Here is a 24,877-nt window from a genome sequence, read left to right as displayed (position 1 = left end):
AAGTACATAATGCAACATTTGGGCATTAAATTGCAAAGCAAAGACTACGAAGCAAAACGCGCTCGTAAACATACGAAGAGAGCCTTTGTGTGGAAAAATCGCTCCGCGGAAAGGTAGCCCTACGTCTCAATCAAAAAGAGAAAAGGTACTTTACCAGCAGCGCAAAGTAGCGGCATAATTCTGCCCCTGTGAAATAAATCGTGAAAAATATTCCGGCTTTTTAGAAATAATTAAAATCGAACATGCAAAATTTTCGCGTACCACTCGTGGTTTTGCGATACTAGGCGGACAAAGAATGCGCTTGAACCCATTCACTTTATATCATGTGAAAGGTCATGTCTAAAGCTATCGGATGATGCTAATCTAATGGTGGCAGCCACCACCTGCAGGGGTCTAGCAATGGGCACATTTTACGTTTTTCGAAACTTTCGGTTTTCGTTCTTTTACCAATGAAAAGGATGTGCCTTTGACACTGCCTGAGGGACTGGCGGCAACCTGAAACAAAATCTAAGATGTTACCAGTGGATAAAGATCTCTACGAAGCGCTTCGTTTCTTCTCACTGCTTTGTCGGTATGTTCGTCGAACTGGGGCTTCTCGTCAAGGGCGCACAGGCAACTCATGTACTCTCCCACGGTTTGAATGAGCCTGACGGAACTGAGAGACCATTGGGTAAACGTAAAGTGATGCTCCGGGGACACTACAACAAGCTCACGCAGTGTGGGTCATTGATTTCTCCGTCAACGGGACACATGTAGCGAAGAAGAGGTTGAAGGTCGCGTGCTCGTGGGTGGGGCGCGCAAGGCCGCAGCCTCGTGCACCCTGCCTGACAAAAAAAAAAAAAAAATCGCTGCGCGTCTCTTAGGCAAAAATAAAAGATTGTCTCACTTGGCGTCTAAAGTAGAGCCATGACGCCACCTTTTGAAAAATAATCAAAGAAATCGAAGATGGCATTTTTGAGAGCATTGAGATGCACCATTGGCAATTTTCGCCTACCATGTGTGATTCTCAAGCTAATAACACAGAAACAACTGGGCTGAGAAAAATGAATTCTATACAGCACGAAAGCGCTTACAACGTCCGTCCTATCGAATGGCACTAAGCTCGACGTTCTCAGACGTTCCGTCATGAGGAAAATTAGTAACAAAATTTGGCCTTTTTGAACGTTTACGCCAAGTTTGGCATTTTTTAACAGAAAATCTGTGGCTCTCAGAGTTCTGTGAGTGGCTGTCGACAGTGTCTATGGTGCAGCCTATAATCAGAAAAATCCTCCAGTTCCTAGACATAAAGTCAGCGGTGCTAGATCCCGTCAAAGTCGGTCCAGAAGAAAGCGCGCCCAAGCAGCCTCCGACTTTCACTTTCTCCTACGCGGAAACTACTCCACGCACGAGCGCCGCACGTGGCGCGATTTGCGTCGTTTGAACTGTCGTCTAACATGTATTTTTTCTGGGCGAATTAAAAAGTACGACTTTCACACGTTGTTCGATTTAAAATGAAACTACCCCTCCATGGTTACCCCGGTTAAGCCGGCAGGAATTACTGGATTTTCTGGCAAACACGAGAAGCCGCTAGAAAAGTCGGACAATGTCTCAGCTTTTATCCAGTCGGAATCACGATACCACATCTCCGTCGATGGGGCACGTTTTGCCCATCTACGGCACAAAAATGGCTGCGCCCATGGCTTGTGTCGGGTTTTTTATATTAATTTTCGTTATAGAAAGACAAAATTCAGAAACGAAGGTGCATTTCGAGGGCAGCTGGATGCGCTCGTTCTGAATATCACAACCGTTTCAACACATCGGAAAATCTGTTTAGCTGGCCTCTAGGCAAAATACGTCCTAGATCCCCAATATATCCGGTTCAGGATGTACGGACATCCTAGGGACTAACCCTCAGGTCTCATGAAGATTCACAGGAGATCGATGAGACAACAATTTCCGCACTAAATGAACGTCCTAGAAACGTCCCACTGATGTCACATTGACACATATGGGCTAACATGGGAGGTGAATTACCCAGCAGGCAAGTTACATCCCAGCTACATCCCCAGAATATAAAAATGAGGGCGACGATCGAGGCTTGTGGCATGTCAAACCCCCGCACAGTAAGATGTCGCTGACAGAGATTCCACAGACGTCCTAACTCCTAATAGTTATAAATAATTTTGAGCCTTGGTTCTGAATCTATAACATAAGCCAGAGCTCAATGCGTCACTGGTACCCGTCGTTGCTCGGCAACATTGTCTGACCGGTGTAAGTGCCGTACCCCAACCAACCTTGCTCTGGCCTTGCCCAGCAAACCACTACTCCCGACTAAGTACTAAGTCCCGATAGTACTAAGTCCCGAACGTCGGGATACCCGAATATCCCAGTGATGCCCTTCGGATATCACAAAGTGACATTCGCGTAGGGGAATGTCCAGTCTATGTCTGAAGCTGGACATGCCGTGGATATTCGTTTGATACTTTCCTAGCATCGCATATATTGCTCTAATGTGGAAAAGTTGGTGTGCTTTTGTTCCCTTTTTTGGCAGCGCTATATAGGAAGTCATGACTGTGTGGGGGGATATATTTATTAGAACAAAGAAAAAGGAGAGAAGGGGTCTTGAATATACTTTCGTTCGTGCTTATATCCGTGCACGTTTCAAATGCGCGAGCACGAACTTCGTTATCACCTTTTAAGAACGTTTGCCTAATACTGTCTTCGTTTTATTATTCCAACACAAAAATCCAGGCATGAGACGGTCAACCATATCTCGCATTGGCGCAATAACCTAGTGCACTCTCGCGCACACGTTAAACCTGGGGTGCTTCACTCTCACACAAAACTTCAACGCGCGGTTTGATCAGCGTTACGGTACAGCACGTATCACGTTCGTGTGGTATTGCATAAATGCTTGAGCAGGACTGGATGGGTAAGAAATCCTGTTGATGTTGAAGTTTGGTTAACACGCTGTAAACAACAACTGTAGTACTGGCAACTGGCCGCGAGCAGCCATCGTAGATGACGCCGATGATCCTGATGATCACCACGGACAGTTTGTTTTAGTGCAGCTCGAAAACAGCATTCGTTTTTCAGTACACTCGTACTAATACATTTGTGTTCGTGGTTTGATAGCGGTGAAGAATTATAATGTTGTTCACACTCATCGCCGTGGCGGCGTCGCGATCGCTGCTTTACGCTGCAGGAATCCGCAATCGTATCCAAAGCAAGTCTGTATTCCTGCAACTTGCGATACCGCGCTGCCAGCGTCTCGGTTTGAAACGTAAAACGCAAGTACCACTAAAAATGTCACTGATTTTCTGTGTGTCAGCATGAGGACTCATCGTAGTTTCTTTTGCAGCTCCGGTACAGCACCCATCGTGAATCATGAAGCCGGCAAATGTAAATATTTATCATATCTTGTGTCGCATTTTTTTTTTTTTTACTGACACATTGCTCGTACACTGATGAAATGTGGGACTACGAGGCCGCAGCCTGTTATGTAGTCCCGTGTGGGCAAACAATATGGAAAATGTGTTACATGTCTTGTGGGTTCGTCTATCAGCACAAGTGTAATAAAGTGAAACCACCGGTCTGAAACAGATGTACGACAAATTAACAGCATCCGCAATAGTTATCTCAACTACAACGCTAACACCTAAAGTAAAATGACTAGCCCTAGTAATACTAAATGACATATGCATCACTAACGACAACAATATCATACAGTAAAACAGTGACAAGGATAGCTGTGTAACAACGCCCAGTTAAATGTGCTCGTAGTCGCTGTCTAAATAAGAAAAAAAATATTTAATTGCCGAAGCTCTTTTGGTAATTCTTTCCATGCTTTTGATCCGCAATAACGAAATCTATATATTCCAAAATTAGTTCTTGGGAAGGGCATTCTAAGGTGCATGTACGTTCTGCGCGACGAATAAGTTGTGTTGTAATATGTAAGAGAAACAGAACTAAGTACACAAGTGGAGTATACCAAACCGTGTACCAGTAAAATTAATTTGTATTTGATAGGTGTAAAGACATCATTAATCGAAAGTAGGGAGAAGGCGTGTGTAATCGAGTCCCTGGGACCCTTGGCCAGTATGATTCTCAGCGCACGCTTCTGAACTATTAGCAAAGGCTGAAGTACACTGCTATAGGTTAGTCCATATACCACGAGAGCATAGTTTAAGTGCGAGTGGATCAAAGCATTGTAGATATTGACCAGTATGCGTGCGGGAAATAAGGTTCGGACCTTCGACAGTGCCTGTAGGCCGCAACACATTTTCCCTCTAACGTAACTAACAAGTTCTTGCCAATTAAAAAATGAGCAGCGTCTAAGTGTTACGCGCATGCTGTGACTTTCATGTTGAGGTTTCGCCCTTCCTATATTCACCATGCCGAAGCATAAGGAAAAATATATGCAGAAAAAGCTAAAAGCTGTGCTCGTTTCACAATTGCGACGTTCAGCGAAGCAACTCAAAAGACAGAAACGCCAAGGTCTTCTGCAGTCAGCTCATGCGTTTCATCTGACGAAGTGGAACATATTAGGATCGCGATTGCACAACACAAAATTCTCCAAACACAATCTGAGACCATGATGAACCAGCCATATCAATCGCGGTGTCTGGCCCTTCAGGTACCGAAACAAGAGCCCGACTTGTCGACTGTAGTGACAACACATCAAACGAGTGTAGCGACGCAAGTGACAGTGCTACGACCTAAACACGACCGATTTACGCGCGGGCTTACAAAACTGGGCAATCATCTTAACATCACGCACACTGCTTTAACTGACCTGATAAAGACGCTCAGAAAGCACGTGTGCTATCAGGATCTACCAAAGGATGGTCGTACACTTTTGGAGATGCCACGACAAATCTCTGCACATGCTTCCACAATGCCACCTGGACAGCACTGTCATTTTGGTGTGTCTACCTTCTTGAAGGAAATTATCGAATGTGCCGATGAAATCCCTTCACGAGTTTCACTATCCTTCAACATTGACGGACTTCCACTATCAAAAAGTTCAAGACAAGAGCTTTGGCCTATACAGTGCCGTGTTCATGAGTTCGAGAACACACCTCCTTTCATTGTGGGAGCATGCGCTGGCCCTGCAAAACCACGCTCGTCAAACAATTTCATCAGAAAGTTCGTATATGATATGGCTGTTATTCTCGAGGAAGGAATCACAGCTCGTGACTCAAATGTAAGCGTGTCCTTTCGGTCCATAGTGTGCGATGCACCAGCCCGTGCCTTTGTGTATTGCATGAAAGGGCACACGGGCTTTTCAGGATGTCCAAAATGTGCAGATGAGGGCAACTCACGGTGTAAGACAAAGATAAGAGCTGATGACACTCACGCCAGCGGAGCGTCCAGATAATGTTCGCTTTCCAGGCCCCCTCGCCTGATCGCCATCTCTCGGCGCGCAGAAGGACTGACAGGACCGCCAAAGGTTACCTATGCCTTTCCCAGCGTTGCAAGCGAATGTCTGCTGCTCTTGGATTCGGCAGCTATGTGCACCGTGCAGCTCTGCAGCTGTGCGCATGTGCGGCAGCTTGCGCACCGTCAGATGGCAATCAGGCGAGGGGGCCTGGAAAGCGAACATTATCTGGACGCCGCCTTCGCATGGCGAGACAAGAGAGTGCCATCACCTCTTATCTTTATCTTACACCGTGGGGCAACTACAGCGAAAACAGAGTGCACTACTCCGCAACCACTCGTACCAAAAGAACAGACAAGTCCTTCCGTGATCAGGAGGATACTGACCACCATCGAGATACTTCAATATTAACAGAATTGCCCATTGACGTAGTGCAGACAGCACCACTGGATTATATGCATATTGTCTGCCTAGGCGTTGTCAAGAAGCTAATTGTCTTGTGGTCCTCTGGTCCATTGTCTGTAAGGCTAAGCCCTGCACAGAAGAATACGTTTACTGAGAAGAGCTTGTCACTTCAGCAGCATATTCCAAAGGAGTTTTCACGCAAGCCAAGGGGCATCAAGAGGGTGGACAGGTGCAAGGCCACAGAATTTCGACTCTTTTTATTCTATACTGGGCCTGTCATATTGGACAGTGTGCTGCCGAAGCCCCTTTACAAGAACTTCCTCACTCTACATTGTGCTCTCACAATTTTAGACCGATGCGACCTGTGTCACGTCCAGAATGACTATGCCACATCGTTGCTGTCTCATTTTGTGGATATGTTTGCAGAGCTGTACGGAGAGCATTTCGTGTCCTACAACGTACATGGCCTGCTACATCGTGCGGATGACGTCAAAGTGCATGGTCCTGTTGACACAACAACAACAAATAAGTTAATGACAATGAATGGGGAAATTCGCCACTTGAGGTGCGGCCCACTACCCCAAGGCACAATGGGGCAGGATGTGATGTGTCCTGATGATGAGGTGATGAACGATGCTAAATAAGGATAGTCAGTGGAGTCAGTATGACATCAGAACGGTAGGCAAAACCACAGCACACAAAAATACTACACACACAACACACAGGTGCGCAGGCAGATCATAGGGTAGACAGGAGACCAGTGTCCCGCAGAAAAATCTTGAAATACTCAAGAACTTGACGATGGTCAGTCTGGTTAGACCCAGGGCCGAGAATGGTTGCCTATGTGAGTGGTGCGGCCGTGATCGACTGCAGGCGACACTGTAGAGCTGCTCTTTGGGAGGTGTATAGATGGCAGTCGAGGAGCACATGCTTGGTGTCCGCCAAAACAGCACAACGAGAGCAGAGCATCGAGTCAGAGCGGCCGATCAGATGCTTGAAATGGGGGGTGAATGCAACCCCAAGACGAAGCCTGTGTATCAGCGACGCAAAATGGCGAGGCACACGAGAATGCATGGTGAAGCCAAAGTCAGGGTCCACTTCACGCATCAGAACTCTTGATGGAACGTCTCGAGACCATTGCGCATGTGCGAGAGGCCTCACCACATCATTTAGGAAGGTTCGCCTGTCGCCTTTGGGGAGGGTAATCCGCACGCTTGATCGGGAATGATACGCATCTGCTGCACCTGTTGACACGTTTAGTGCATTTCCATACGAAAATAACATGCAGACAGTGAAGAGACAGCTTAGGAAACCAAGGACAGCAGCCCAGCTGTATAATCGCCTTCATGAAAAACAACATGCTGCTGCAAATACTGGAAAGAACAGGAGGACACTTGGGTTTGGGAATTCGCACAGTGATGGCCCTGTCACGCCGATGTGCTGTTCACCACAGTACCGCAGCTATTTAATTGGAGAATTCGTACTGACTACGAAGGGATCAGACAGGTACTGTCTGGTTAATGGGCACATGATAGCGATAGAAAACTTTGCAAGGATGCCGCTCGTCCAGGCAGCCCTGCATTGTTGGGCGTGAGCTAATATCTACTGCTGATCTCTACCAAAAACCGTTCCACTCCTCGCTGGCAGGCATACATGTTGTTTCAGAAGACAGGAAATTAAACATGTGGCCAATGGAAAATGTGATAAAGCTCGTTGCTTTGCCTTACAGAGAACAGTTCGTCGTCATGCCTCTCATACACTTGCTTTAGTGAATGCACTGTGTGCTGCATGCTGTGTTCTAGTTTGTTCTTCGCGTTTCAGACTTCTGTTTTATTTTTCACTAATGCTGTGTTACGTTTTCATACATAGACTTTGTACGCGATCGTACACTTTCTGGACCGTGGAGAGGTGGACATTGTGCCTTGTTCGTGGCTCTGTGGTGGCATGTGTACATGGCCGTCACTCCCAACGCGAACTGTTGAGAAAATGGTCGAAAAGGGAGTGCCACCTGGGAACAACTGTACCGAGATACCTGTTAGTGTGAAGGGCGTGTTTGGAAAGCCAGGTGCGCTGTGCTGCTTCTCTTTTAGTGTTCTTTATTTTTACTATTCCAGTTGGCTCGAATGCAGCCAGGAAGATGCTGCCCCGCGAAGTGGACAACTCTGACTTAAATGATGCAGATGAGTTGCCTGCGAAACGTGTGAGGCGTCCCAAAGTTATTGAAAGTGACGATGATTTCCCCCCTGTGCCCTGAAACTTTAAATCACAAAGTACGTATAGGATTTGCTTTACAAAATTGTGTTTCTACTGAACAACAACAACTTAATTTTTCATGTTTATTTGTTACGCCGTTTAGCAACAGACATGATACGCCGTTTAACGTTTCCCTATCGGAAGTATAGTGAATGAACGCTAGCTAGCTGATGCACATTCACAACAGAGAAAATAACAAAGCTTGATGGCACACAGAACAGGCTGCACACCATGTGAGCCTGAGGTGTGCATCGTTCCTCTCCTGTGTCCTTCAAGCTTGATGGTCATTTTTTTATGTGTGGTGATGTGACAACCCATTGCTAATGTTAGGCAGGTCAGGTCGAGGAACAACAGCCGGAAACACAGACAGTCAGCAGCTTGAAGGGGGTGAACCTTTGACTACGCATGCTACCAGCAACTACGGTATGCAACACTCTGAAGGGTTTTCACACATTTTAATGCACTCTTCCAATAGGTGACGACAGTAGCAACATCCCACCGCCTGTGTCACTCAACCGTCGTACTAGGGATATCCGGACTGTAGATGTGTCTTCAGGCACGTTTCCCATTTCTGTTCATGTTGTCTGGATTTTTTGTGTGGATGTGCGCTACAATTAATTCGCATTTTACAGAACCTTCCCCCTCTCCCTCCTGCAGTAAGTTTGCAAGGTTATGAGGTAACGATTCAACTGCAATATAGATTGTATCGTTTCTGTAAAGGTTGGTCACAGTATTCTGCCACTACTGTCAACTCCGTACCTGTTTCTACAAGTAAGATGAACGCAGTGCAACACCATGCAGCTATTGACAATCTACAGTAACGTTCAGAAACAAACACCTACACTACCTACCATATTAATACATTTACACTAGTGCTACATTTGCAGTAGATGGGGCCTCGTCTTAATATAATGGTCATCTTTGTTTTATCCAAAGGTTAATCCAAGTCATCCTCAGGCTGCAGCGACACAGTGCCTATGCCTTGAGGTATATCGCTTTGCTTATAGTACATACTGTTTTATGTCGTCATACTGCGACCCATTTCGTTTCCCCAGATTATCAACAGTGTCACCCCTTCAGTGCACGTGACTCACTACGCGAAGATTTGCAACGTACGTGAGAGAGTAGTGTACAAACTGCACAGTATAATTTATGAAAGGGCGTTTTGTATTGACTAGTACGGACGGTTTATTGTAGGTAGCCCCCTGGCTCCATCACGCAGCTTGATGCGTGAGACTGAACTCAACAAAGGTAGCTAGAGCAACTGAGTAGCATGGTAAGCAATGTTAAAAAAAAGGATTTCATGAAAACAAATAAACAAAACAAGCAACATACTGCAAATTGCTACTAGAGTTATATACACCATTTCCTTGCCATAATAGAGCTTTTGACACTGACCCTGTGCATGAATTTTCTCGTCTTGGGAATGCGTATGTGTTATGGGACCTGGGCAGCTATGAGTAGCTACAGAAATTGTGCAATGGCTAAGATACCGAATTCCGTTTGACAGATTGTCCAGCACCACTGGCTTCTGAGAGAGGCTTCGAAGCAGGTACATGTGAATTTTCATTGTGTAACAATAAACATAACTATGGACTGGCTCCTCATGCGACAAGATTTGAGCATCTCTTGTCATGCATCTTGCAGTCTGTTTTGTCTCACATAATGGAAGTTAATCTAGCTTTTGCTCTCCATTCGCTGCTATTCCTGATATACATGAAATTTCACAGGTGCATCACTGAGGCGCACTCAGGCAGTTCCTGGTCACGCTATGCCAAAACACGGTATGTGGTTAATGTGTAATATCACGAAAATTACAGCGCTGAAGTTTTTCTTGTGCATTTCACATAATCTTTTGTTTTCAGAATTTCAACTCCAGGTCTTACGAAGCCTAAATGTTATACGTCTGGCCATACAACAACAAAGTGATCTGCTATCACAACTGCGTTGCCTTCAAGGGACCCTGTCGGTGATGTTCAGCAGCTTGTCACACAACCATTCAGTCGTATTGAAGACTTCGAGCAGTTTGAGAACACATTAACCCCCGCCCTGGAGAAACAAATTGTAAATTTTGGTCACCGTTTCAATTATGCCTGCACTCGACACTTCACCTTGGCAAATGCAACGCGTTTGAATAATCCAGGTACAAGAGCTGACACTCCTAGGTTGAGCTACACTTAAGGCCGCCGTTAAGCGGATCCTGGAATACGTCATGACCGACCAGGTCGCGGAAAAATACAGCTGGGAAGGACGTAAGGGGAAGAATGTGTTCCGCGACCTTCGTCTGCCTAACGTTATAATGCGTAAGTGTGTCACGTGCGAGGGTGTGCTGGTAGCTAAAAACGTGCTAATGTTTTCAGGTGCTGTTCACGCGCAAAAACAGCTGTCAAAGTGCACGAACTACGACCTAGAAAAGGCTACAAAGGACTGGCTTCGTCACTCAGCCGACAGACTCAAGCGGGTTGCGGATTGAACCTTCGCCATGACACACACAGCACGCGACACAGTGCTTTAACCATAAGCTTTTACTGCATTTTCTGCGTCCTGGTTTCATTCATGCCAGTTAACACTGTGCTAAGGTTATGCTTATCTTATCTTATGGTCAGTCTCTCCGCTCTCATCTGAAACGGTACTTAGCAATCATGTAGCAAGTCATGGTACAACTGTGTGCATTGGTACAGCTTGGGCCAAACGTTTACGGAACACAGCACCTGCGTATTTCTTCAGCGGAGCGGCCCCCTGCTAGCTTTCAGGAAGAGATCGAATAAGAGACAGGTAACCGGTAATTCCATCCATTTCTCAGTACGGTTTGCTGCTAGACAGCCGCTCCATTGGAGAAATGCAACACCCCGATGTTCGGTAAAGTTTTGTCCCAAGCTGTACGTGCTGAGTGAAGTTAAATTTAAGTTAGGAAGTGTTAAGTTAGAGAGTTTTACTGAAAGAACGTTGTTTGCCCCCAGTAACACCAATACATATTACTGTGTACATTGAGCAGATGATTTTGGTGCAATTGCAAAGCGATATAATTACCGAGGCACGTACATAGTGGCATGCCTTGTTGAATTCTGCAGGTTTGCCACGTGGACACTAATGCAGACTTTTCTTTTTCAGTGTACTCATTCCTTCATATGAAGCATCCGCCAGCCAGCAGGTTGCACATCATATTTCCATATGTATTATATATATATATATATATATCTTGATATTATGAGGCGTGTACATGAAATAAACAATGTCTGAGGCTTAAAATCTGTTGTGCCATTTATGCAAGTAAGAAAATTATGTAATTTTAAAGCAAAATGCAAAATTTAGCAAAGTCCTACTTATGTCTCAAATACTATGATTGACGTTCCATGGATGTTCCTGAGACATCCGTTTTGGGGTAAAAGCATAGTCCCATGGATATCCCATGGTGATCACTAGGTTTTCTGGGTAGATCCCATGGATATCCGAATATCCATTTTGCAATATTCCATGGACGTCCCTGGGACGTCTATGGTTGACTGGGTGCATGTGAGGTATCGATACTGCATCACTCAAACATCTTGGGCGACCCTCAGTAGCCAGTATGAGTACCAAGGATGGAGCATATACTGAAATACAAATTGTTGGAGCATGCTCATTAAGTGTAGTAGGGCGTAAAACGTTTCTCACGGTGACGAGAGCGCGTCTTTTCAATTACCATGTAGAGGAAGAAGTGGTGTTCCTCTACACGAGTCCTGACTGGCAGGCGCAGTGGCGTGCGGCAGCAGAAGCATACCTTCATGGCCACCACAACCCTCGTTTACAACGAAGCCAAAGTAACGCCCGCTAAGGGTCCTTCCAGCCCTTCCTTTCAAATACGGTCTTTATTGAAGCTATAGTCTGTAATGTGATTATCTGCTGAAGCTAGCTGTAAAACCGATAGCTTTCTCTTTGCTGGAAAACGTTACCTAAGTACTTTCCAAGAGACAGCACCACATGAATAATGAAAATACCACGGTCCTTTGATATTCTCTCTGGTCACGAAACTCCGCCGGAGAACACTAGGTCAGGTTTGCCTAGGGCGAACCGCCGCCGCGCGGAGGCGCGCGCGTCGCTACTTGGGGAGAGAACGCCAGCTACTACGGGTAAATGCCTCTTCTTCTGCCTGGGTTTTGACCACTGTAGACGCTTCTTTCTGAAATCCACATACATCCTTACTTAGACTGTGAATAGATTTCTGCTAATCTCTGCATGCCACAGACGTGTTGTGTTCTGGCGCGTCGCTCGGGATACGATAATTCTAGTGAAAAGGTGTCGTCTTTCACGTTGCCGACTGATGCCATCGAGCGAAAGAAGTGGAAGCGTTCGATACCTCGGAAAGAGAACCCTCGTTTCAAGTTTGAGTTGAAGTGGACACATGTGTGTGTGAAAAACACTTTGACCCATCCGGCATCGTTAGAGCGGACGAATTCCTCGTGACACGGGAAGCTCTGAATGGCACCGCAAGCAAAAAGAAGCTCGCATTGCCTGTCGCCCAAAGCTGCGTCCTGGGGCCGTGCCACGAATTTTCGTGGTTGTTCGCATTCATGAATTTGTCGTTTCTAGCTTGCAGTGAAACGTGCAACAAGTCATGTCACACTGATCCACTTGTCTGCACAAAAGCAGAACGTGACCGAATAAAGCAGAAGCTGTTGTAATAGGAAAATTTATTAACGGTAACAACACACACACCCGAACACCCGAAGCACAACATACAACAAACAGTTACAAGTATAGAGACAATATTATGTACATTCGCTTCACAAAATATTTACACACAACAACTTGAGTCAACTTCCCGTGAGGCAGTGACAATAATTACAATATGTACAAGTTATATCTACAGTCTATGTACACTCATTCCGGTGAGTATTTACATACGAAAGAAAGATGAAGAAACATGACAACGGTGGCAGTGCGACAAATGAAATTCATGGAGGGAAGCCAATGATGCTCACTGTCCCTCGCCTCACAATAAGGGAAGGATGATGTCGCCACTTGCGTGTGAACTCAGCCTCTCCAATAGCGAAAAGTTCTCGTTGGAGTTCGCTCGTCAGAAGTACACGCACGGTCCTCACCAATACAAAAAGGGGGGTGCTGCGTTGACGGCGAGCTACAGCTCTGCAACGAGCCTGCCAGAGCACGACCGTCCCACATGCTGTTAACAGTACACTCAGACAGTGTGCGCGCCTTTGGTGAAACTGCACTGGGCAACATATATTTGTCGAACACCTGACCAGATGCCAGAACGTACGCGCAACGTGACAATCAAAGAGAACGTGCATGTTAGACTCACGCTGGTTGCAGTAAGGACACGTGTCGGTAGAGGTGATGCCCCACGACCTGAGGCGATCACGCGAAGGCTGGGTGCCCCAAGCAAATGACCACAGAACATCACGGAGTGGTCCTGGTAGCCAAACACATACAGTTGTCGTCCACGAGACGGCCGACGCCTGATCAACCCGCCTTCGGTAGCTGTCAGCAGCAGAAGCTGTTGGACACACAAAAGAAGCTGTACACCCTGCAGCCTGCACCCTGCATATTACATGCCCGGGTGCCAGCGATGGATGCAGCGCACCCTACATCCAGAAAACATGTGAAGTGCTTCTTTTGTTTATTTTTTTTAAGATTCCGACTGCACTTCTTTTCCCGCGGAAAGAACAAGAAGCTTAACCTGGCTACTCCCAGATCACGCCCTGCTGGAGGTGTCACGAAAGATACACCACTGACAGTGAACAGTGCAAATAAGTCAGTTACAGTGCATTTAGTCATTCAATGAGTTGCCCTGGAACATTGTTCTTGCCGATTACCATAACTGATTATGTAAATTCATTCAGTGATTCATGGCCATTCATGTTCTGTGATATAAAGTCTTTACTGCCAGTGCCACTGGTTGTGACCACTGCTGCTTCGCGATTCATAAAATGTATAATACAGTCATAAAATGTAGTTAATTAAAACCTCCATGGTGTTGGAACCACCCTGCAATTGCAACATTGTAGATCGGGTTGTGTCGGGTTTTCTGCTATACCTAAAATAGTAAATCTGCAATAAATGATGATTGGGTGCATTGCTGTAGTGTTCATGTAGGAGTCTTCATTTTTATGAGACATCAAACGCGATCAAAACACGAACAGATAACGTGTCGATGAGATAACTGCCTAAATGCAGCGTTTTTAAGTAACAAAGGCATGCACCGAATCGTTAACGCCTTAAGCGCCCCTGCAAATTTGTGGTCAGTCCCATTTGGACGTAGGCATGTGAAAGCCATTGCTCCTTGAACGGTGCGTACACGTGCACGTGCAAAATAAAATGAAATTCCAATACGTTGAACAACCTTGTTTGGTTTGTTGTGCCCAAAAATCCTCAAAACAGCGAGCTCAGCCCACGCGCGAACTTACGGCTACGATGCGCCAGACGCCATCGTCACCACCTGCTGCTTATGCGCGCGCCGCCGCGCGCGAGCTCCAGTCCCTAGGCTAACTTTTCGGCGGAGTTTCGCGACAAAAAAGAGTATCAAAGGACCGTGGAAATACCAAATGCTTTTACTTATTCCTCTTATATCTCACGCTCTCACAAGTTCAGATTCTCGTATGTTGTTAAGTATTTGACACCTAATTAAGTCCGTTGTTAAACGCCACATATAAGTCATATAAGTGTAGGCCACAGTAAAGGCCACATATAAGTAAAGTATAAAGGCCAGTATAAGTAAAGGCCACATATAAGTGTTTTACATGACTCGTAAACCAGAATTACACACTACACACCTACACATAATCGTTGTATACCGTGTGTTTGCTCTAACGTGTCCAGAAATATTATTTAAAGCGGGCGATAAAAAAGGAACGAGCGCTACTTTTCAGCTACTTGACTAAGAAACAGGTGCTACTAGTGAAGCAGTACTACTAATAGTGAAGTTTCTTACTCCAGTAGTAGAAAAGTACCACTTGCGTTTCTTTTATTGCTCGCTTTAAATACAATTTCTGGACACGTTAGGTCAAACACCCCGTATATAAATTGCATGACGAATAGTAAACTTGTTTTCTGAACAACTGGAGTCTTTTGTTGCACATCCTGTGCTCTATGTCCAGGGAATGTCCTAGGGAAGCATGAACTACCATAGCTATAACGTTGTTCTGTGGAAATCCTGCAAAGTTCATAAGACGTACGAAAAGCGTGCGACGTTTGCGATTTTTCTGGAACGTCTGGGTTATATGCTGTCTACTGGGAAGAGATCACAATATGTTTCGTTGTTCAATGTTAGTCGTCGATCGGCATTTACTATTCAACAATTGCACTCCGGTGATTCCGCAAAAGGGGTTTAGATAGCTCCGCCGTTACAGCGGTGTGCGGGCGAGGAGGTCGTTGCGACCCCACACACTACACTTTTGTTCCCTCCTGAGACTTATGCGTCCATTTATACACGCGCCTGCATATCACTGCAGTGATATGTCTTATCGTGCGCTAAGTATTCATTCTTTTTTCGTTCTTGGGTGAAGCAAGGGAGCCCTAATTAACACCGGGGAAGTAGAACCCGGGACCGGCAGTCCAAACCTCTGAGTGGCCCAAGCCCGGCACATGTCAGTCTGTAAGAATTATACACCCACATAAGTGGCAGATAGGGAGACACAAGATACGCATTGCTATTGGTACGGAACGTACAGTAGAGCCCTGCACGCGTCGTCTTTTCCGGGCCCGACCCCGCCCTGGCGCATCGAAAAATGGCCCGGCCCGGCCCGGTGTCTCGGCGAGTATATCACAGCCTATAGTGTTTCCAGCCGTGACGTACGTGTTTCTAGCGCTTATCAAACAAACCTATAAGCAAATTTATAAGAAGAGAAGACATCCCCATCCCCATTTTTTTCTTTCAATCATCATCATAATCAAGAGAAGACAAGGCCACAAACATACAAGTGCTGGCCGTTTAACACCGCAACAGCACGAGAACCGGCCGAGCATGACTTTCGGTAACATATGTTTGCCGGCCCGAGCCCGGCCCGGCCTGCGGTGCTGGCGTCTTTTGTCGACCCGGCCTCGGCACGGTCCGGAGCACACAGCTAAATAACAAGCCCGGGCCGGGTCGGGGGCCCGTGCCCGTGCAGGGCTCTACCGTACGGTCCTGAGTAATTTCCCCACTAGGAATTTTTAAAAACATGTGTCCTCATAATAAACGGGCGTATTACTACGCAAATAAATCGATTGTTTTTGTGATTCTCGAATCACAGTGTTAGAATTTGAAGGAAATATAATATTGAGAACCCCTTGGAGTGTGGATAAACAGCTGGCATTTCGAACCCGGTCTGCTAAACTTGGCTACGAGCTTCAGGGCCTGGGACAATCGTTAAAATCACTTTGGGCTACATTTACGGCTGAAGTGCAGCCTCTATAGGAGGTGAACTATATTGTTGGTTTAGTAAACCTGAAGAGTAACTCAGTTACAAGTAGTAACTAGTTCCTAGATTCGGTAACTAGTTACTTTTCTGGAAAAGGTGGCTATTGGCGTAGCCAGATAAATGTTTAGGGAGCTGTTCTATGGGGACTTTACATAGGAAAGGCGGATTCCCCTTTGTGTCCCTCAAATACACTACCAATGATGTATCATTTCGGGGGTTTGAACCGCCAGAACCCATGGCTATGAGTGTGTGGTAACTGTAACTAAGTTACTTTTTCGAAAAATAACTGTTCCGTAACTATAGTTACTTTTAGAGGGTAACTATCCTATGACTGGAGCAACTAGGATGTAGCTAAATACTTCTAACGGTATCTAGCAAGTGGTTACCAAGCCTTGATGCGCACGAAACTCACTTGTGTGTCTCCCTGTCGCCATCTAGGAAGTAAACACCAAAGCAGCCAGCGTAGTGTCAGTAGAGCCGAGAAAGTCTCTTTGCCGGCTATCAGCCTACCCCACATGACTCTCCTCAGCCTCGTGTTTATCAATCCTCTCTGCGTTCTCTTGGACGCGCGCTTTTCAAGCGCCGCTGACATCGTCTTGACAATATCTGTCTGCCATCGCCTCCGACTCTACCATTTGCGGCCTCGGTGGACAAGTTGGTAGCGTGTCTGCCCGCTCACCCCGGTTGTGGGTTCGATCCCCGCCGAGATACCTCCTGTTCGGTGGCAAACTACAGGTTGCGTGCCGTCATGTGCAGAGATTTCCACGCATGTGAAATAACCCTCAAATGGCTAACTCACTTTTTATTGACTATTGTGGCATCGATCATAATTGCCTTGGGATGTAAAACCACGAATTATCATTGTTATTTATTTATTACATTTATTAGACTGCGATATCTCACTTTCGTGAGGTAGATCACCAGAGGCTTCAGTCGTGTAGTGTGCACTATGTTGCGTATGCCATGCGAAATAACTGTTTTTATGACCCGTTATATAATGTAATTTAGTATCGGTTAATAGAGAATCAACTCTAGGTGACGTCAAACAAAACGGCTGGTTTCGCATATGTTTTATGCTTTTAAAATTGATCAATGCCGTTTAGTTAATGCTACATCAATAATATATAGCTGCAGTCTTCATAGTAAATTAATTGAGTGCAGTAGTACAATATAAGGAAACGCAATACCCGATTGCAGCTACAGCTAATTGCAGTCAGCACAAACGTACGAAAGTTGCAGTGGAAATGAAATAATTATTTTGGACTAATAGTTACCCGCAGCGACGTCCAGTGTGGGGATATATCGAACACCGCCACAGGCCACTTCCATAAATCAGGACTAAAAAATCCGACACTGAAAACACGGCCCACTCGAACAAGTTTTGAGTTTGAGTTTGATTTAAAACAAAAAACAAAAAACGGAACATATTGAATTCATCTCCTGACGAATTTTGCTGCTCCCACAAAGGGAATGAAATGAAATGGAAGGAAAAAGAAAGATATGAAAAGATAAAAATAGAAAAACATCACCCCTCCCGGTCACCGAAGTGTATGTGCACATGTACGTGCACGTTTGTTGTACCACAGCACTGTAGAGAAGGAATGGTAAGGCAGAACATCGTCGACAACAGCGGAATTGGTAGCCATGCAGCTGGTAATGCAGTATGTGGCCGCACGCCAGGTGCCCGCACAATGGGTCATATATTGCGATTCAAAGGCCGGTCTCCAAGCCATAACATCATTCTTGGGAAGTGGCTGTCAATAGTACGGGACATTATCGTAGCATACAAGAAAGCAGTAGATACTGGCCACGACATACTACTTCAGTGGATTCCTGGACATGTTGGCATACGGGGTAATGAAGCTGCAGGCGAGATATAGCGCACCTATCGTCAACGGAACACCCGGTGACATATTCCAGGTCAGATGTGAAACACATGTTAAAATTGCTGACAGAAGACATATGCTGAAGGCGATGGTTACAAGTCGACAGACGGTCATCCTTGCTTCATCAGGTTGACCCGGAGCTGATATTCCGTGTTCCGTCCAGCATTCCGCGACATATACAAACACTTTTGCATCAGTTTCGCCTTAACGTTCCGTATGGTCAACAGTTTCTCCATAAGGTCGGCAGGGCTAGTTCAGTAAACTGTCCAGTGTGTGCATCTGTGAAAAACACGGAACCCATCGTTATGCACTGCACAAGATATGCATTCCAAAGAGCTACATTGAAGTCTGCTCTAGACCGCTGGGACAGTAGAACCTTCGATATAGTCAAGGTGCTGGGTGTATGGGAACCCAAGAAAGAGATACGGTGTTATCAGCGCTCGTCAACTTCACAATGAGCGGTGATATGGAATCTGTGTTTTAGGACCGCATTCTAGGCATGCATGTGTCGTCGTCGAGTGTGTCGTCGCCATGTCTCGTCGAGTTCCCCGTTCCTGTGAGTTTCTCGCAATTGAGTTCACTTCGAGGGGATGTAGCTGCTCGAACAAGTTGTTTTTCTCTGTCGCCATTGCTCCCAGTGCGTATTTTTATCGACATTGATTTTACCCATTACCGGTCACCAGCTCGGGAGGTGGCTATTGTGATCTGCGATGGAGGGGTGGGGATATTTACTAAGAAAAAGAGAAGGGAAAGGTGAACCAGGCAAAGGAGACGGCTTGCTATTCCACACAAAAAAAATCAGAAAGAGAAATATCCGGAAACGTAGAAAACGAAAAAAAAAAAAAAGCGGAAAAGAAGATAAAGAAAAAGAAGGAAAGAAACGAAAAAGAAAGACAGAAAGAAGAAAAGAGACACTACAACAACGTCACATGCATTACGCGGATCGAACAGGCCATGAAGCGCCGGGGACAGCATTCACTAGAATTCACGTAAATATGTTGCGTCTGGACGAATACCAACTGTTCATTGGCGACCCCATAATCGCGAACATCTGCAATCGAGCTTAATCTTAGAATCAGGGTGTCGAATCTAAACGTTTTTCGTTCCGGTTTTCGTACCAGGTCGAGGAAACTGATTGAGCTCTGGAGTAATATATTAACGGTTCATACCTAGGGTTTCCACCTTTTCCGCCGGCAAATAGCGAACACGCCAATACGAATGTCGCGCTTCCCATTTAGCTGAACCTACACTATTAAAACAGAACTTCACCACATAGCACGCTAGTAGCCAACCATCATTCCGAATGATATCATTCTGCGCATTGATTTGTTGAAAATGGGAGGAGGCGCCTATCTGAGACACATTATGCTTGTCCCCGACAGGCGCCTCCCCCTGTTTTGAATAAATCGTGACACAGAATGATATCATTCGGAATTATTATTGTTTTAACAGTGTATGCGTCTCGCTCATGATTAGGAATTAGAGAGAGTGTTCAATCCGCAACTTCGTACTTCGTTACAACATGATAGCAAGCGCAACACAATGGTTTTTGTATACGTAGACCCAGTGGTTTATCCAGAATCCCTAGCATGGAGGGGGAGTTGCAAAAAATTGTGCCAAATATCAATGTCACCCGTAAAAAAGATAGGACGTCGGCAGATACATCTGAGGGTGTTGGAGGTGTAGACGGGGTCGGGATATATCACTTCGTAGACCTTCGAATCAATGTATCGATGTACGATTTTTTTGTAATCATAACTTTTTTTAATTATGCCAGACTACGAATAACTGGCCCCAGGCGGAAAGCCAGTGTAAGTCGATGGTAGGCAGGACACGCCGAAAGGCGAGAAAGCAGGAACGCCCCTGATTGGTGGGCTGAAATGCATAACGTCGAATTTTTGTTGGTCTAGTCAGTTTCATTTGCGTTGTGTCCAGTGCTGTGGTGTGAAGTATCTCAAATAATGAGCTCTATGGGAAGCTGTTGCTGTGAGGCCCTGCCGCGCCTCCTTGCATTTTTTCCCTGTCTTGGGTTGGATGAAATGGATTGTTAGGGCCTGTATCAAATTTAATAATTCGGGGCTTTACGTCGCTTAAAAACTTAGCTCATAAGGTTTTTACTGCGTCTTGGCCAATTCCTGAACATTTCATGGCCGGATTACACCTTCACCCGGACACCGAACTCAAGCCCGGAATTCCGAACTGTTCGGGTAAAATCCGGACTGCTGGCACTACACTCTTAACCCAGTAACGCTTCCCACACAACCAGAAACTGCCCATCAGCGTCCCGCGGACGCCCACTTGTGGATGCTCGATCCACCCTGGGCGGTACACATTTGATCCGGAAGACGTCAGAGGTACGTCCGTGCAACCCTATACGAATCAAGAGAAATATATGCGTTTCGGACCTCCCGCGACCAGCGGCGGATGGGGGATGCATAATGCACGTGTTCTCGACATACGTTTCCCCTATATTGCTCACGCATTTTTAATGTATATTTATATTTTTTAACAAACTACGATTCCTCCCATTTGTGATTGATATTGAAGAAATCTTCTTTCCCGAAAAAAATAAAATATATAAAATCTGTCAGGGTCAAACATACCAATCTTCGTTGATGACCGCCCTTCCAAGACGGAAAGGTATACCAGCCCAGAAACTCTGCACGAGACAATACAACTCTTCCTGCCAATATAGCCCTCCTAGAAATAAGTGAGTTCGTCAATAGACAGCAGGGTGTACACTGTAATGTACTTTATTTTCGTATGCAAAGTTCCAAAATTGTCAGAATCTGAAGCTACATCATACTGCGCAGCGTGAAAGAGCCACTTGACTTATTGAAGGTTAAATGTCACAGAACAGCAAAGGTGGGCATCCTGCAATTCAACATTTTGAAGCTTAACGTTAGAACCACATAGCAACGCAACTGTAGCCGCAGGTTCCTTCTTGTTTGATGAACCGCTTCCGATTTCTTTGTATTGTTTGTTCTTGTGTTTTCCAGCCTCTGCAACTCACCGGCCAAGCTCAAGGTCTGCCGCCGAGGCACACTGAGAATAATGACATAGACATGAGGCACACTGAGAATAATGACACGGACATGATACAGGCATCGTCGAGTTCTCTTTATGGCACATACGGTTATAAGCGTTTGACAATAATTTCCGTCTAGCTAGCATCCTTACCTGTAACGCATTGAACGGCAAATAATTCAAAGATTGGTCGAAGAGAAAACACGTCCGACACGTTCCGAGAGACGCTAAGAGGACAAGAGGAGAAAATAGCAATCGTCACAGCGAGCCCTCTCGATGAAATTCAGGGCACAAATGGGCTGGAAAGTAATGGTAGCTTACCCTAACTTACCAGCGCTTTTATGGTCGAACAACGAACTGCTATACTTCTCAAGTTCGTTCTTTCTTCTCCCTGGATAGACAAAAACGTGAACATACAAATACTCGCAAATAATACGTTACGTTTAGCAGACAGGGTCAAACTATACATGCCAATCACGGAGCCTCTGTTTCCTTGTTCTCCCTCCCCAGCTGGCGACTGCCTCAGGCGCTTGGCCGTTTGCCTCGTATGGGCCGCGCCGCACCTCACGGCGCTGGTAGTTATCGGAATTAGAAGTCGGCGTTCCAAGTGTCTTACAAGCCGAAAAAAAAAAAAAAAGATAACATCACATTACGAGAGTGCCCAGGATCAAAGTTCTTGCTTTGCACCTTTGCACTTGCAGTTTTCTCTTCTCACTTGCCATTGATGCCTCATGTAGGCAGGTCGAAACAAAACTTATTGCTGCTTGTGCCCTCATTTTATCAAGATCCAGAAGGCGTTAAAAAATTGTTTTTTTTTCAGACATTTCAGAGGTTTTTATGTGTTCTCAATGCAGAAAGTCCATAAACTGCCAGGGACATTTGTACGTAGAGTGCAGGCAGACAAGAAAAGGATGGTCTCGCCTCACGAGACTCCAACACATGATAAGCACTGTTAACAAACACAAAAATGTCAAATGTCAAAGCTCAAAATGATATTCATGTTACACACCTTGGTGGTTTATATATTAAAATGAACGCCATTCGAGGATGGAGGTGGATGGATTATATTACCACCTTTTGCAAGCATTTGCAATATCAATGCACCACCATCTTGATTAGCGCCCACACAAAAATTATCAGAAGGTGTAGACAACTTTATGAATGCTGATAAACACTGATAAACATTTCGTTCTCTAAAACACAAGGTGAACAAAGGTGGTGATGATCCACAAACAACGAGCGCAAGAGTGGTACAGGGAGAAGTGACGTGCAAATGAGTGCTCCTAACAACTGTGGAGGGTTTGGTATTATTTCGGTTGGGAATGTAGAAACATGTGCACACTTAAGAGTAACACGAGAGCACGTGGCCTGCAGGCAAGCCAACGCCACAAGAGGTTCTGCAAAATTTCGACCGGTTGCCGTGCACGCAGTCTTCACCTCCCGACGAGGGCAGTCCGTATCTTCAATGCCGCAGATGGATGCCCTATATGTCGTTATCTGCTGTATGAAGTACTTTGCGCTGCGGGCAATGAGAACGCAGCAGATAAAACCAGGTAAGGCAACTGGTATCAAAGGTGCATCGATCACTTGTCGTAAGGTGGAGATTGAGCGCAAAGCAACCGGTCTCAAACCTAGTGGAATCAGTGTCGTGGTGCTGGCGTCCCCACTGGCCTCATGCTTCAGTGTTACTCATAAGTGTGCACCGGTTTGTACGTAACACACTAATTCGTGTTTCAGATTGTTTGTTTCAAAAGGTTGTCCAAAAATGTGCGACGAGGGCACAGAAACCCCATGCCAGGAGAGCTTCTTTTTCTTTTCTATAAATTCCTTGCTGTGGCTGCCATGAACTTACAGAAAAGAGAAAGGTTGTCATCAAGACGTTAGGTTGCTGTGTGCTCCTAACACATTGCGGAAAACCTTCTATTTGCCACCTGAAACATGGACTAACATGTTATATCATTTCTAACCTGAAAGTTATAGAAGCAACGCAAATGCAATGAAGGATGTGTGTCTTGATGTCCATCAATCTCGTGTTCCAATGACATGCAACGTTGTAAGTTATACGAGGAAAGGTACTGCGCGTTAGCTCAAATTATTTCACTAAGACTTTCTTTGCTCCCTGTTCTCTTTTGGCAATTGATTCATCCAGGAATATATTTTCTTCGAGCTTTTGCATGGCAACATGTTAATCTCACTAATTATTTAACAAAAGGATGAAAGCAATGCGGGATCATTTTCTGACTGCTCGGTGGATAATTGTAACTGATCAATGAATGCAGTGAGTAGCGTATTCTGCAGGGCAGGGTGAAAGTGTGAGCCTTTCACAATGACAGCTTGGATGAGGTCCAGTGTCTGACCAAAGGCGTGAGGGTCGCTCAAATTTTTCACATAAGACACACATAGGCCTATAGCTCCCGGCCATGCGCCGTTGCGAACAGCGGGCGACAGCGCGGCATGCGGAAGCAAATCGAAACATTGGCCCGCCCTTAAGTGTTTCGTTTCCGCGGGTTTCGCTCTGGCGCAAGCAAGCCATGTTTCGTACCTTTTGTGGGTTTGAAAAGCTGGAGACCCTTCACGATCTTTTCAGAGAATCACACCGTTCGAAAGGCCAGTTGCTAGGCAAACACGTTTTTGGTGTCGAAGAAGCATTGGACGGTAACGAAATCGTCGTCAAACCGAAGTGCATTGCGCAAGTTCGACGTGAGTCTTCGTGAACTTATGTAATATATGTAATTTGTACATCAAACTGATATCAGATACATCAAATATCTGATCAGAAAAACATTGAATGCACATTCTACCCGCACTGAAAGGTGTGATTTAACTCGATTCCGTTACCTCTGCATCACAGGTGTCTCACTGCCCGCGAACAGTTCAAGTTGCGTTGTGTACCTGTGAAGCGGTAATAGTGGGAAAATGTGAAAATGTAAGCGCGCCTCAGCAGTCTTGTGCTATACCTGAACAAGGAAGAAGAGGTGACATGTACGGGGCAGCAACAAAGGTGGGGCAAGCCAAGCTCAAAGCCGCAGCGTGACACGACAAACAGTATCGCCGACTTATTTCCGAGTAAGTATGGATAATGAAATGTGGACAATGTGCTTTCGTTCAGACAGGAGCACGAGTGGAGGTCTTCCATATTGTATTTTTCGGAGCTGATGAGGCTGCAGTGATCTCTACTGCATCGTTGATCATTTGCCAATTATCTTTCTCTACTGAATGCTGCTGGTGTACTCTGCTGCATCGTTGATCGTTGGATATTCTGTCGATGATAATTCTTCAGCATTTTATATATCTCATCAGCCAGTATTGTACCGTGTACCTAGTACGGTGCCTCAAAAACAATGCTTTCTAGCTCTTGGTAGTAAACAGCTTGCAACTGATATATTTCTCCTTCTTTGTGTAATGTTTACCCGTATACAGGTACATCAACCAAATATGTCTCCTCGCTGCAAAAAGGAAATCACCTGGTGATAGCCTTCACAGGTACCCAGGCTTAGTTTGTCCACTCGCTGAGGTCCTTGAGTCTGAACAGTGGGGGACCTTGCAGTGGG

At 45.6% G+C, this 24,877-nt stretch overlaps 2 long non-coding RNA genes across 2 annotated transcripts; one reads left to right on the top strand and one right to left on the bottom strand.

Annotated features, from left to right (window-relative positions):
* Positions 1-8,886: 8,886 nt before the first annotated feature.
* Positions 8,887-9,293, top strand: LOC135371649 (uncharacterized). The gene is made up of 3 exons (XR_010415674.1): positions 8,887-9,004; positions 9,073-9,129; positions 9,215-9,293. It is a non-coding gene; the product is annotated as an uncharacterized LOC135371649 (long non-coding RNA).
* An 11,735-nt stretch (positions 9,294-21,028) lies between these two features.
* LOC135371722 (uncharacterized) lies at positions 21,029-21,550 on the bottom strand. The gene is made up of 2 exons (XR_010415704.1): positions 21,480-21,550; positions 21,029-21,344 (listed from the first exon to the last, which is right to left on the bottom strand). It is a non-coding gene; the product is annotated as an uncharacterized LOC135371722 (long non-coding RNA).
* Positions 21,551-24,877: the final 3,327 nt, after the last annotated feature.

The sequence above is a fragment of the Ornithodoros turicata genome, unplaced genomic scaffold (assembly GCF_037126465.1).
Source record: "Ornithodoros turicata isolate Travis unplaced genomic scaffold, ASM3712646v1 Chromosome12, whole genome shotgun sequence".
In the NCBI taxonomy this organism is placed as follows: domain Eukaryota; kingdom Metazoa; phylum Arthropoda; class Arachnida; order Ixodida; family Argasidae; genus Ornithodoros; species Ornithodoros turicata.
The sequence above is the reverse complement of the archived record's forward strand: the minus strand, read 5'-3'. Positions and strand labels throughout refer to the sequence as shown.